The sequence below is a fragment of the Zootoca vivipara genome, chromosome 4, assembly GCF_965207765.1.
Source record: "Zootoca vivipara chromosome 4, rZooViv2.hap1.1, whole genome shotgun sequence".
Taxonomy (NCBI): Eukaryota; Metazoa; Chordata; class Lepidosauria; order Squamata; family Lacertidae; genus Zootoca; species Zootoca vivipara.
Genome location: NC_142587.1, coordinates 80944366 through 80960289, shown reverse-complemented (window position 1 = coordinate 80960289; position 15924 = coordinate 80944366). Strand labels below are relative to the sequence as shown.

At 42.9% G+C, this 15924-nt stretch overlaps 1 long non-coding RNA gene across 1 annotated transcript in view; it reads left to right on the top strand.

Annotated features, from left to right (window-relative positions):
* The first annotated feature begins 4569 nt into the window (after positions 1–4569).
* LOC148686018 (uncharacterized) overlaps positions 4570–15924 on the top strand; it is a 29272-nt gene continuing 17917 nt past the window's right edge. Inside the window, exon 1 of the long non-coding RNA XR_015949862.1 lies at positions 4570–4676. This is a non-coding gene — a long non-coding RNA (uncharacterized LOC148686018). The remainder of the gene's footprint in view (positions 4677–15924) is intronic.

Genomic DNA, 15924 nt, shown 5'->3' with positions numbered 1-15924 from the left:
CGATGCCCAGACATGGGCAGAGCGGCACCGGAAGTCGCTTCTATGCATGTCCAGGCATGCGCAGTAGTGACTTCTGGTGCCGGGCTGCCCGTGTCCACATGTCTGGGCACCAGAAATCGCTTCTGCGCATGCTCGGGCATGCGCAGAGGCGATTTCTGAAGCCAAGTGAGCGAGCAGCCAGCCGGTAGCTGGGACATGGCTGCCGGCGCCGGCAGGAGCTGCAAATCCGGGGGATTTACGGGATATTTTTCAATTCGGGAGACCAGTGGGAAACGGATTTAAATCCGGGGGTTTCCCGCGAAAAACGGGAGACTTGACAGCTATGAGCTAGGTTGCCCTCCATCAAACCAGTACTAAGCAACCTTCCTTTTAAAACTCCCACGATGCTCTGCTCTCCAGGCATTGTGCAAATGTTAAAACATGTAGCCACGTGTCCTGGGGTCGGTGTCTTATGAGCTGTGCTGGGGAGTGCCGGCCTCAGCAGCTGCCTGAAGATGTCTGATGACTACGCTGGCCTTGCATGTTGCAAGGTTTTCCGTTTCAAATTTCACAATTAGTTCTGAACTAAACATTTACTCATGGGCACATCAACGTACCAGCACCTTCTTCTCTTTTCATTATACATGCTGTTAAGCTTAGCTTTTTAATGTCACTATTAAGGATTATTATTTATTGTATTGGAGTAAGGGGTTTAGGTAACTTTTTTTCTTGAAGTTTTGTGGGAGAGCATCTCAAATTTACAGAAATACCAGCTGGATTCCTGGAAAAATCAGGAAAACATGTAGATATAGAATTGCAAAGCAAAAAATTCATTGCTTCCTTCCATTTTAATGATGGGAGGGGGGGACGGACGACAACAAAGGAAATCTTAACTCCAAAGGAGCACCGTGGTAATAAGGTTATAAAATGGTTCTAAAATGTTCCGTGTAGCCTTTCTGTGAGGTTCTTTCAGCTGCCAGGCGGAAGTGGAATGGAAAGAGGTGGGTTGGGTAGTAGTAGAAAAGCCCTCAGGCATCTTTTTAAAAGTATTAGACTGGGAATCATTAAATTAAAACAACTTATTTCTAAGTGCAATGAACAAATAAATAATATTCCTTGCTTTTATTTTCACTGATCAGCAATTTGCTGGCATTAGTCATTGTTCCTAGGAGCAACAAACCTAGAGAACTTTTGTGGTGTTATGCAACTTCTAGACAGTTTGAAAAAGTTCCAGACTTTGTGGGAAACATTTCAAGATGCAGGATGCAATCTAACCAACCTAAATACTTCAGATCCCTTTGATTTCTGATGGGATGTGAGAACTGGTATAGACATTACTTTTGCCACAGAGAATTTCCCACCGAAGCTCAGCCGCATCATCTAGTACAAGGATTTCCCGATCCAAACTGTATGAGGGTGCACTCCAGGACCTATGATAAGTTTGAAGTCTGGCACCTACCATTCTGTGCCCATCTGAGTAGTGATAACATTGACACTGTTTCCAGTGACCCCCAATATGAGCTGTGGCCCCAATAAGGGTGGTAGCTCAGTAGTAGAACATCTGCTTTGCATGCTGAAGGTCCTAGATCCTGACATCTCCAGGTAGGGCTTGGTGAGGCCCCTGTCTGAAATCTTGGAGAGCTGTTGCTATTCAGGGTAGACAGTACTGAGCTAGATGGACCAACGGACTATAGCTTCTACATTCCGATAATAATAATGGATGGATAGCTCCTATTTGCACAAATGGCTTCTGTTTAATATTCCCTTCCATGCCCTACATCGACATCATCCCAAACTTGCTCTGAGGGCTTCTCAACTCTAAGAAGAAGCTTTGGGAGGGACACATGTCACAGGGTGAGCAATTCCACTTGTGCAAACAGGACTGTGCTCATGCAACCTCATAGACCACAGATTCCCCATTTATACTACTGTCAAACATTCAGTTTACATCACGTATAAGAAGTGTGCAGCAGCATGGAGAATTTTGGTTTGGAGCTGCTGATCATGGTGGAAGCAGCACCTACACCAGGTGTGGGGAAACTTTGGCCTTCCAGATGTTGCTGAACTGCAGCTCACATAATCCCTGGCCATTGGCCATGCTTTCTGGGGCTGATGGGAGGCATAGTCCGGCAACATCTGGTTCCTTACGTAACTCTGAATTTGTATAGGTAAGTGTGTGAAGACTGGTGATAAAAAGGAAGCCATTTCAATTTCTGGTTCTCCAAGGCAAGTGGTGGTTAACTATCCACATGTGAAAACATGAAGTTTATTTGAGCCCCCAATAGGCTGCCATATATAGCCAACAAACTAGATTGAGCTTGGTGGGTCAAAGTTGTGTGAGTCTCTGGAGAATTTCTCCCACATTGTAGGTGACCAGCGAAAAAAGCCTTCACGACTTAGTTCTGAAGCTCCTTGTATTCTGTTACGTTGTAGTTTTCATCCTTTGCCCTGCCAGCGTCTACCTGCTGTCATTGGCCCGTTTAGGGTTACAAACAATAGCAAATGGTCGCCCCCGTATACAAAGGCACTTTCCACCACAGTATCTTTAGTTTCAGCAGCCTCTATATTGACTCAATGGGAGTTTTGCTTTTCTGAGTGTGTTCAGTGTCACCAGCTTCAGAGCTACAGTATCGGAGTTCAGCGAAACATCTGCTCAAGAGATTAGAATTACATCGATGCTGGTGGCATTGCAGGAGAAATGGGCTGAAAGTCACTTTGAAGATTAAAAAGTCCTATTCAAATGTTAGTCAGGCACAAAAGTGATTTAGCCAGCCACAGAAATTCCATCCTCAGTGTCTCCTTCCCTATGAAATGTCCAGCACAGACACTCCAAATGTTAGGAAATCCTGGTCTGGCCTCATACCAGCTAAGTTATATATGTATACCTATAGCAGATTCTGTCCATTCAGGCAGAAACAAAGGGTTATTCATTGGCTTCCATAGTGCCAAAATTACCGGTAGTTCTGAATGAGGGCCAAATTAGATGTTACACTGAGGTAACTTAACAATTAACAACAGTCTTAGGAGGCCCCTCTCAGTAGTGGAAGAATAATGAAAGTCTCCACATCTCCAAAATGCCATAGCTAATTTTAACTTGACCAGGGACACTTTCTAGGGCCAATGGACACCTTCTGCCCTCTGGGGCAGATTGTGAGGAAGACAGGCAAAGGCCATAACAGGACCTGCTCAAGCCAGACTGGTCCCCCTCCCGCTGGGCCAACTTTGCATTTTATATTTGTAAGGGTGACTCCCAACAGGGAGCCAGCCCCCATCATCCTGACGTCCACCTCGCCAAGCACTGGGAGCCGCAGTGGGTCTGAAGCAGCAAGGGGGGAGGGGAAAGACTTGGAGGGTGAGGGAAACCAGCGTGCAGAACAATGGGAAAGCTCGGGGGGGGGGAGAGGTGCAGGCCAGGGCTCAGGGATGCTGGAGAGCCCTGCCACCGCCTGCTCAGGGAGGAGGCTGAGAGGGCATCGCTCCTTCCGGCGCAAGAGTTAAGGAGAGCACCGCAAAGCAGGTCAAGGGTGAGGCGTTTTGGGGTGCCCCGACTACTTTGCTGGCGTAAGAACAGACGTACGCCACTGCCGGATTCTGATTCGGAATGAGAGGTCGTGTTTTAAGCTGTCCCTGCACTGTAAATATCTTGCACAATAAAAGTCTATAAAGACAAACTGGACTCAAGCGGAGTTACTCTAGAGTACCCACGACGACCCTCTGACAATATTATTTATTTCTATTAGTATTTTAAAACTGTAAACTGCCTTGGTTGCCTTGGCAGAAGGGTGGAATATACCTGTAATCAATTAAAAATCAATCAATCATACATGGATACTTTATCTTGACCATATAATACATTATTTAAAATAAACAATCCTTATCCTATATCATTTCTATTGTGGCCTCTTTCTATTCTCTTTCCCTGCCATAATCCGTCTTAAATCCCATCTGACTTATTTTTTAAAATTTTTTGGTATCTTTCTGCTGGTTTTTACCTGCCTTCTAAATAAGATTTTCTTGAAGAAAAATGTCTCTGGTTTTTCTTCATTTACTCCTCTGTCTTTCTAGAGGGGGGGGGATGCACAGGGGGTGGGGAACAAAGAGAAAGGGAATCCCAGCATTCCCAGTGGACCTGCTATATTGTATTGAAAGCACATGGCACTGGGAGGAAGCCCAAGGACAGCAGAACAAAAACTAAGCAAAAAAGTTTTTAAAAAACAAGACAGCCCAGTGGGGACTCTGTGCGATAGCAATGGGATGTTGAATGTCAGTTGCAAAATAAAAATGAGTGGGAAATAGGGTTGGGGAGAAATTTGATTGAGTTCTCAATTACAGCTGGTTTTATAATATTCACACTCTCCAAAACAATAAGAACTGAAACACAACCATCCTTTAAAATCTGCAATGATACACATTTTGCGATGCAGCTCTCCAACCAAACAGTGTTTATTAAAAGGCACATATTAGGCGGAAATGTGCATAAAAATGAATGTATTGGCGAAAATAACGGAGGTAAAAATGGAGATACTGCAGGCCTGAAAATTGAACTAAAAGGCTGAAGACGTTTCATTAGTTTTTGTTGTTTTCAGTGCAGATTGTTGGGAAAATGAGAAACTGAGAGAACCAACACGGACGGGTCCTTCCATCCCTAGCAGGGAAGGAACGAAACGGGGTATTCAGCCGAGTCCTGCTGGCTGATGGTAAGGAGCATAGCTGCCAAGTTATCCCTTTTTTACAGGGATTTTCCCTTATGCTGAATAGGCTTCCTCGCAAGAAAAGTGAAAACTTGGCAGCTATGGTAAGGAGACGATGCAACTTTTTGTGTGTGTGGGTCCCACTTGTAAGAACAATTCAAAGATCAGCATTTTGCAATGCGTAGGCATTGTCCACAGGCGTAAAAGGTTTGAAGTCTAAGGGTAGAAATGATTCGAGAGTGAACATTGCCAGCATTTGCATATCAGAGCGCTGGAACATGACTCATATACAGCCAGTGACTAATTTTATTTCTCCCCTTACAGTAATAGAGGGTTCTTACTTAAAAGCTTTTCAGATCTATATGAACAATGTCAAGTAAAGTGATTTTTCTCTTTGAACTCCTGTCTTTTCCCGTTCTCTCTCTCTCTGTGGATCTAGAATGATGTGTTGACTAATAATAACAACAGGACTGATTGATTGACTCAGAAGGATAGGTAAGAGGCCTGGTCTGGTGTAAGGGCGACTGTGGGAGTATTTTGACATAAGGCTGTTACGGAAAGGGAGAAGACGAGGCTCTGCCATTTGCCTGCCTGCCCACCCACCCGCTGCCTACCCCTGTAACTGATCTCTGTGTCGGAGGTCACAAGCCAGCTGTCTTGCTTGCTGTTTTTGCTTAGCATTCAAATGAATTATATTCCCTTTTAGTCGCTATATCTTGGGTGGCTGGGGCTGGTTAAATGCTTTTGTTTCTTAAATTAACCTCTCACAAAGACATTGAATTAAAAACGCAGTGTCAGTGTGTAAGATTTCATGCCCACATGGCTCGCCAGAGCAGGTCATCATAGCAGCAGGAGTCGTGGATGCCATATTTTGGGTAACTTCTGAATTACCGTCGGCACAGGAGAACCTTTTGATCTTGACCATGTTCTGCTAATTATTTAATCTTGAACAATATAATAACATGTTCCAGCCCATACCTTAAGTAAGGGCACAGCGCTTACGCAAGGCCTCATTTGTACACACGATCCTGCACTGTGCAGAAAGGCATTGTATAAAAATCTTTTGGGGGTGCAGCTTTATTTTCTGCACAATTCATTATCCTGTGTAAATACATTTCTCTGTGTAGCAATCGTCTCCATTTTTGTGGCCCACATATTTCAATTTTTTAATGGCTGCAATTTCGTTTCTTCTTATCCTTGAATGAAATGCTGAGAGCAAGTCTATTTTTTTCTCTTTTACCCACTCACTTCTTGAAACAGGAAATGGGGGCGGGCACCCCAAAGCAGAGGATTGTGGCATTGCCATGCATGCATGCATGCATGCCTGCCTGCCTGCCTGCACACACGCACGCACGCACGCACACACACACACAGTCACACACACACACACTCTTTTTTAAAAGAGTGAAGCTTGTGATTTCCCCTGTTCAGTTCTTTTATTAATTCTCAGGTTTGCTCTGCCCTGCCTCCTACGCCTTCTGAATCCCAGTTTAACTAGGACATTTCAAAAATTAATTCTGGGCCAAGAGCATGTGCGACGTGCCACAACTTCCAGCTTCTTTAGTACATTTGCATCTTTGTCTTCTCTCACTTTACTAAAGTGAATTGTTTAATAATAATAATAATAATAATAATAATAATAATAGTTTTAAAATTTTATATCCCATCCATCTGGCCACTCTGGGTGGCTTACAACATATATAAAAACACAACACAACTTCAAACATAAAAAGATATCCTATACAAGCAACAAACAAGCCAATAAATCAATAGAAACAACAACAACAACAACAACAACCAGTTTACAGTTATACCCAAATTGAAATAACTACCAACCCCAACTAAGCATTTAACCAACACCAACACCAACAACACCAACACCAACCCAACAAAAACAAAACAGAGGAACCAAAATTAGAACCATTTAAAACACCTTAAAACGTTTTATCGAGTTGCCCCAACCCAAGAGTTGTTCCAGGAATGTCCCAGTGGCCTCCCAGGAGCCTTGCAGCAGAGAGCTGTCCTCCTTCCAGAACTCTCGGCAGCAGCAGTGTCACAGCAGCAGCAGCAATGTTTATTGAATTTATATCGCACCTACGCTCCTAAAGAAGCCCAGGGTGGTAAACAACAAGTGATGAAACAAAAGAAGTATTTACAAACAATTCCAATACAGATGTAGGCTGGGATAGATCTCTACTTAAAAAGCTATTTGAGAAATAAGAATGGAACCAGAAGGCATTGAAAAGAAAACAGAAGTGTCACATGTCTAACATTTAATTGGGGGGGGGGGAGTCCAAAGGGTAGGTGACACAACACTAAAGGCTTGCTTCCTACATTGGGCAGAATGGACCCCCTGATGAAATGGCATCTGCAGGAGGCCATCATTAGGTATATAAGAGATGAGATGAAATTTCATGTACAGTCATACCTCGGTTTAAGTACGCTTCGGTTTGAGTACTTTCAGGTTAAGTTCTCTGCGGACCCGTCTGGAACAGATTAATCCACTTTCCATTACTTTCAATGGGAACGTTTATTTCAGGTTAAGTACGCTTCAGGTTAAGTACAGACTTCCGGAACCAATTGTGTACTTAAACCGAGGTACCACTGTATCCTGATCCCAAGCTCTCTAGAGATTTATGCACCAAAACCAGCAGCTTGAACTTAGTTAGACATTGCCAGTCCACATGTTGGGCTGCCCAGACGATGTGCCTCGCTGGAAAGGAAAGCAGAGCAATACGTTTCGCAACAGTTGGCTGCAGGAGTTGTCAGAAGGAGCCACCCAACTGCTCTAGGAACTCCTCTCCAGATTTGTGTAGGGTTTACTCCTTGGCCTATTCTCCTCTCGAAAGGCAGCAGAGGTTTAGGATCAGAGTTTTCGTTCTCCTAGACGGGCTACCTTCTCCGGTTGAGGACTCCCAGCTACCCCTCACTTCCCTTTACAGCATGTGCAGAAGCTGCCTTCCTGGCTGTTGGGCCCACTTTTGGTATCATCCTCTCAATCTGCCAGAGCCTGTATGCATTGATGAAACACCCAATAAAGCAGTTTTGATGTGATTATGCACATGGTTCTGCCAATATTCTTTTTGTATGGAGAATGAACAATGCAAACACGAGTCCCTGCGCAACAGCATCATGCCACACAAGAATAATCTTATCAACTCATATTTTAAAAGAACACGTTTATACCACTTTTTGGCCCTATGGGTAGAGTGAGCAGCATACAACAATTCTTCTCTGTTGCCTGTCAGAAGCCGCTGCTACAGAATGGACTGACTAAAATCCCAAATGCCTATTTGCTTCCAAAGTTCTGAGCGCCCCCAAGATTTATAGATTGCTCCCTGGAAGCTGTATGGGCCCGCCTAGTATCACAGCTCCTTTTAAATCCAACAGATCCTCCCTTGCTAACTTTAGCTCTTTATCTCAAAATCCAGCACGGTGCGGACGGTACCTTGGGAATGTCTGCTGTCACACTGCCAGTGTGCCTTCTCAAGCCCATTTCAGAGAGGCCACCCCCCAAGGGTGAGAGAGCCTCTCTGTGTTTGTCCTTTGTGTGGAGACAGTGAACAAAGGCACTAATTAGTGCATGGCCTGAGTATTCTAAACAAATAGAGGAAGGGACAACAGAATAAAGAAAGATATGTGTTCACTACTGGAATTGTGTTTTGACATTTATTTTGGACTTCATCAAGGCAACAGTCTTCTGCATTAATTGAAGAAGAAAAATAAACAGTCTCATTACCATCAGATCTGATGATGGGGGGGAAATGAGCTGGAAAAAAATCCTGGATCTTGGCTGAGTCCCGTTCTACATTTAACAAAAGGGCAGAAGCACATTCTTCACGGCTGTGCCGTTTGGCTATTATGTTTAACAATCTAATTAGAAGGGCTGCGTAGTGTTTCCCCATAATAAAAGCGAAGACAGCACATACAAGCAAAACCAATTAGATAGCTGTAGTTCCACAGAGCTGGACTGCCCTCCAGCTAGTTTCTAACAAACCATCCAAAGGCAGTTCCTGCCCACAGGAACATGACAGTGGTTTTAAGGGACAAGGCATTGCTTACAGACCCTCCAAGTGTCCCTATTTTCCAGGGACAGCCGCAGATTTATTTTTGATCCCAGAATGTCCCACTGTTCTTAGGATGTCCCTATTTTCATCAGAGAGCTATCAGAGATTACGGAGTTATGCAACCTTTGAGCCAAGGAGATAAGTAACCATACAGCCTTTAGAAGAAACCTGAGGATGAGATGGTTGGACAGTGTTCTCAAAGCTACAAATATGAGTTTGACCAAACTGTGGGAGGCAGTGGAAGACAGAAGTGCCTGGCGTGCTCTGGCCCATGGGGTCACGAAGAGTCGGACACGACTGAACGACTAAACAACAACAACATGACTGTACTGGGAAACACTCGCCTGCAAGCTCTCCAATTGGAGAACAGCCTTTACCAAATGTGTTATGCGCTTTGAAGACACTTGAACTCCGGACAAAACCCTCCCATGATCAACTCATACCTGGAAATATATGTCCCCACTGTGGAAGGATGTGTGGATCCAGAATTGGCCTCTACAGTCACTTACGGACTAACTGTTAAAACATTGTTTATGGAAGACAATCTTACTCTGCTACGAGTGATTGCCAAAGAAGCAAGAAGAACCCGAAAATGTAGAGTACCATGAGTAGAATTTCCCCAGATAATCTAAGTGATCTTTTAAATCTATGCAGGTGATATTTCAGGTAGGAACATATTTACAGGTGGGAACATATGAGCATACTTTCTACTGAGTCAGACCATTGGTACATGTAGTTCAGTGTTGTCTACACTGACTGGCAGTGGCCCTCCAGGGTTTCCCACATGGAGATGCCATGGATTGAACGTGCCAAGCAGATGCTCTACCACTGAGCCATGCCCCTTAGTTGATGGGCAAATGGCCAAAGATCTATGAAATGCCACCTTAATGCCCATCCCCCCCTTGAGATGCATTCCAATGCCCATCCCCTCCCAAGTTCAATAGCGTGCAAACAGGTGACCATCAATCAAAAATGTTGCTTTTGCTTTTATGAACATTAGGTTCCGTACACAAGGGACTCCTTTTAATTTGAAACAGGACCTGAGCTATACATTAAGCAACATAATTGCCATGCTCCTCCCGGCCTCTTTCCCCTCTGCCGCCTTCGATCATGTATGAATTAAATTAAGGCAAACCATACTGAGCAGATTGCTCCACTACAAGCTTAGTCATCTGCTTAGCATTTTGTGTGTCCCACAAGCCAATTGTGGTTATTCACAAGTCTATTAATTAAAACAAAAACTTGTAAGGAAACGACTCGGTGGGTAGATGAACCACTCAACCACTTCAAAATAAGGAAAACATAAAAACAAATGCAAAGAAATGGGGTTCTTGCATTCCACGGACTGAATAATCTGATAGCGCCAATTGTTTGAAGTAAACTTTTACAAGCTTTGTGGACAGCGAGCACTTGTCACTGTGGCATTTACACACATTTTTAATGCCTGAGAGTTAATGCAAGCATTGTAACGCTTGCTAGAATCTTGTAACAGGTAGGTAGCCGTGTTGGTTTGCTGTCAAAATAAAATAAAAATAAAATAGAAAAGTTCCTTCCAGTAGCATCTTAGAGACCAACTAAGTTTGTCATTGGTATGAGCTTTCGTGTGCATGCACACTTCTTCAGATACACAGAAACAGAAGTCTGGTGACTTCTGTTTCAGTGTATCTGAAGAAGTGTGCATGCACACGAAAGCTCATACTTTTATATGTATATAGTGTGATGGTCTGTTGACTTCTGTTTCAGAGTATCTGAAGAAGTGTGCATGCGCACGAAAGCTCATACCAAGGACAAACTTAGTTGGTCTCTAAGGTGCTACTGGAAGGAATTTTTCTATTTTATTTTTATTTAGTATCTTGGAGATGGTGTGAATACCGGCAGCAGAAACAGAAAACCTCTGGGTCTGGAAGGTGGTTTTTTTTATGCTGTGAGTTGCAGGCTGTCTTTCCATATAGATTTGAGGCGGCTTATAAAAATAAAACAGTAACATCATAATAGGTGCTGGTGGTTTTTTAGACACTGAACCAATTTCAAGGGCTTGCTACTTAGAGATAAAGCCATTAACAACTCTAGAATGGGTTACCTGAGATGGAATAAGGAAACCTTTGCCTACACTGCCCAGTAAGAACATTAAGATCAGCGGCTTTTGATATCATTAGCTACGGTGTTCTTCTGGAGCAGCTTTCTGAGCTGGGGGTGGGTGGCACCACTTTGGGATGGTTACAGTCCTACTTGGGTGGTTGTTTCCAGAAGGTAGTGCTTGGGAGTGTTGTTCATCCCCATAGCGGTTTTTTGTGCGGGATTCCACAGGGTTCATTTCTAACCTCCATGACGTTTAATATCTCCGGGAAACTGCTGTGTGAGGTCATCTGGATCTTTGGAATACATTGTCAGCGATACATTGATGACACGCAGCTCTGCTTCTCCTTTACGTCTGCAGGTGCGGCAATGAATGCAATGAATGTGCCAGATCAGCCATTTCAGCTCTTTCAATTGTTGTGCCATTTTATTGGGCTTGCTTTATTGTGCATTTTTACTGTGGGTGTTTATTTTGATGGAAGTGTTCTGATGTGTATTTCTATTATATGTGTGGCTTTATACAGTGGTGCCTCGCTTAACGAACGCCCTGTAAGACGAAATTTTCGCTTAAAGAAAGGATTTTTTTCTAGCGCAGGTTGCCTGGCTAGACGAATTCGTTTTACAAAAAATTCGTCTAGCGAATCGCGGTTTACCATAGGAATGCATTGAAATCCAATTAATGCGTTCCTATGGGCAAAAAACAAATTCAAAAAAATTCAATGCATTCCTATGGGATTCGCTAGACGAATTTTTCGTTATAAGAATAGACCCGTGGAACGAATTAAATTCGACTAGCGAGGCTCCACTGTACTTGCAAATGGCTTAGAAGCCACCTTGGCAAGTAAACAGCATACAAATAAATAAAGATGCAATTGAAAAAACGAAAACAAAATATTTGAAACCGGATTCTTTCTCCTATATGCAGCAGTATTCTGGTGCCCAAGACAGAAAGACTAAATGGTGCCACACCCAAAGTATAATAATAGGTAAATATTTCACAATCTGCTGCCTTCTTTCAGTATCTCAGTATCTCTCTCACCTTGCCTCACCCTACCTAACAGTGAGGTTGGCCTTCTTATGCTAATATTATTTCAAGGTAGAAGGGGGAAAGAGCATAGCTGTGTAATTTACTATTGTAAATGAGATATTGGTTATGAAAGGCGGTCAAACTAAACGTACACCAGATTCAACAGCAAACATTATTATACCTGATGATCAAGGCATAGGTTAGCCGGCTAAACCAATATTCTGTATATGATATTATATACCAATGAATGTGTTTCTTGGGGTTCCATGTGTATTTAACTGACTCCCAATGAATATTCTTAAATAAATCTTTAGAATAATAAGCAAAATGTGTCTGGAATTCCTAGGAGGATTAGGAGGAAAGCCAAATATACTATATGAAGGAGTTGGTAAAAGAAGAAGAAGTGTGTGTGTGAGAGAGTGGGGGGGGGGAGAGGTCAGATTACTAAAACTAGAATGTATCATGTATCTTTTGTGCTGAATGAAAACTGTTGTTTGAAAGAATAAGATGAAGGAACTGGATGGGCAAGACTTGGAGATTATTGCAAAAATTCCTTCCCATTTGTCTGTAATTATCCCACACTTAGTAGTAACTGAGGGAGCAATGGTTAGGATTATGTCCTTATGTTGTAGTATTTCCAGATAGGGATATGGGAGACGTTCGTGTTTAAAGGTGAACTTGCCTCATGCATGCTTTCCAAAACAATATGGAAACTGAAACTCCTCCATGCTTGTTGGTGGCATTTGTATTCAGCCTGCCTGTTATTTTCCCTCAACCCAGCTTTTCTACCAGTTTGTTTTCCATCCCTACCAATCCATCCCAGGCCCTTCTTCAATATATATATATATATATATATATATATATATATATATATATAGAGAGAGAGAGAGAGAGAGAGAGAGAGAGAGAGAGAGAGAGAGATTGTTTCTTGTCTGTGTCTTAAAGGTAAAGGTAAAGGGACCCCTGACCGTTAAGTCCAGTCGCAAACAACTCTGGGGTTCTGGTGCTCATCTCGCTTTACAGGCCGAGGGAGCCATTGTTCGTCCGCTCCGCAGACAGTTTTTTTGGGTCATGTGGCCATCACGACTAAGCCGCTTCTGGCACTATGGAACACCGACACCAGAGCAGCGTGCAGAAACGCCATTTACCTTCCCACCAGAGCGGTACCTATTAATCTACTTGCACTTTTGGGTGTGCTTTCGAACTGCTAGGTTGGCAGGCACTGGGACCGAGCAACGGGAGCTCGACCTGTTGTGGGGATTCAAACCACTGACCTTTTGATCGGCAAGACCAAGACCACAGCGCCACCCGCATCCCCTAGTGTCTGTGTTAGAATAGTTACTTGGGCAGGTGTCATTTCTTTCCCCCCTCCAGCAGCCCCCATCCCAATTTGGCCATGGTGTTAGGTGTTGCATTTTATTTAAACTGTATCCTCTCTCAGTCAACCCTATTCATTTATTCTTTAGTTTATGATGAACATAAAAACAACATAACTAACATAAAAACTGGGGCCATTGTAAGTACCATTTACACTGAGCATAAGCCTCTCTGTGCAATTGACTCCTTTACCAAGGACAATAATCTTAATCCTTACATTAAATTGGACTCATTGTAATGTGTCTGCCTGTGTGTGTCAGGGCTGGCTCAAGACATTTTAGTACCTGAGGCAAACCACAAAATGGCGCCCTCCGTTCTGCCAGGGTCGAGAGGCCACTGAAGAGGTGGCAGATCCAGCCTCCAAGGAATGTGCCACAACTGTTGCTGCCACTATGGAAGTGGCAGCAAGCGGAGCATTCTTTGGAGGTCAGAACTTTCAAAGAGATTTGATAAAAAAACCTCACGCACAAAATGATTTTAAAAATTTATTTATCTGTTTTTTGACCATTTTTGAAGTCACTGTAAGCAGATATAAAATTGAACCCAAGCTTTAGAGTCACATATATACAACATTATATAGGGTCATCAAATATACAAGGAAGCTGTTTTTAGCTGCAGTAAAGGTATAGATGCCGCTAGAGGACGATGTTTTGCTACCTCTCCTGTAGGTTCTTTTCCCAGCATGTCCGGCAGGGTGTGCTGGCTGAGTTTTGAGGTCCCCAAAAGGGGTTTTTACCTTGTGCAGGTGTGACATTTGTATACCCTATGTTGCTAAGAACACTCCCCATTGTGGAATGTGGTGTTGTGTCCAAATTTGATACGAAATATATATAGAATTGTTAATACAATTTTATGAAATGGTAAAACGGCATACAAATTTTTAAAAAACGCTTTGTGCGTAACCTTTTTAAATATTTCAATGGAATATACCTAATTTTAGTCATTAACAGGCAAAAGTTCATCCATTTGTGCTACAGGAAATAATTTTTGAGGGGAAAAAATGAAAAAGCCATCACCCTAGTAGACACACTCAAATTAACAGAGCTAAGTTAGTCATGCTCATTAATTTCAATGGGTATTCATTATTTTCAATAGATCTACTCTGAGTAGGGCTAACATCCAATCCAAATTGGGACAGATGGACCTAATTTCATTTAACAGAAAGGCTGTTGATGCATTGCTCATGCAGCAAGGGCAAGTGTGGTGAAATGATCTCTGGGTTCTGTACCTTCAAAGTCACACTGTTCCTTCTGCCCCTGTCCAGCATTCTAAACAATGTATGCATAGAAAAGTTTTAACGCTACACAACATAGTGATGGCAATGGTGGGGGTAGGAGGAGCAATGTGACTTTGGCGCAGAGTTAAATTTGTGGTCGCGCAACTCGTTTTGCCACCCTCTCTCTCCTTGCATGAATATACTTATGGTGGTAATCCGAATAACTGGGTGTAGGCTTCTTTTTCCAGACAAAGCCTACTTACTCTTGGAAGAGTTCCAGCCTATTTCCATTGACATAATATTAAAATTCATTTTGCTTTTAATGGGAACAGGACTGCAGCTTATGGGGATGATTAAGTCAGACACAATCTTGGAAATATAGGAAGTTGCTTTGTACTAGGTCAGATTCTTTGTCTATCCCTGCATCATCTACTCCAGACTTACTCCAACCTTACATCCTCCAGGTGCTGTGGACTATAAATTAGGGCTCTTCATTGGATCCATCTTAATCCTGGGTCCCAAACTGAATTGGTCTGATTTGGATAAGCCCAAGATTTGGCCACCCTGGGCCAGATCGGCTCCACCCAGAGCAATCCAGGGCTGTCAAAAGGAGTGGTGGTCTAGCAAGAAGGAGTGGGGAGTAGGAGATCCACAGACAGCCTGCATGTGCCCCCTTTTCCATGCTTAAACATGTACTTGGGCACATCTCTTTCTCCCCCTGCAACCACGTGACATTGCAAAATCCCCAAATCAGTCCAGGGCCCAAATCTGATTACGCCCATACTATACATCCCACTATCCTTAAACATTGGCCGTGCTGGCTGGGCCCAATGGGAGTTAGAGTCCAAAACATCTGGAGGGCACTAGGTTGGCATATGACATAGGAAGCCAAGACCAGAATCAAAGGAACCATGCAGCTATTTCCATACACCCAAGCAAGCTTTGCGCTTGTGTGCCTTTATCAGCGGCCTCCTCACCCCATTTGTGCAAGGCAAAACCTTCTGAAAGTAAGAGAACTTTCAAAAACATTTTTTTTTGCATGGTAGAGGGGCCTGCTGTTTAGAGAAAAACCCCATTGGTCATGCCCAAGCACTTGGGTATGCCTAAAGTAGTTTTTGTTTTGGATCCCAGCCAATGTTAGGGGAAGATTCCATTCAGTATCTTGAAAGTACTTCATTTTACTTTGTAAATGACGACCGAAATGAAAAGCAGATTGATTGCTCCGATGCTCTAGAAAAAAATAGAATCACTGTGCAGAGCATCCTGCTAAACCCAGTATGCTAGTAGTAGTAGTAGTAGTAATAATAATAATAATAATAATAATAATAATAATAATAATAATAATAATAAATTCTACAGGGATACACAGGAATACTCTTTATTCAAACACATTCACAGTGACTGTAACTCAGTTACAATAGAAATAAAAATAAACCCAAATCAGACTGTTTCCCTAAACTAAAATGATATTTTTAAAAACAACAAATCTGA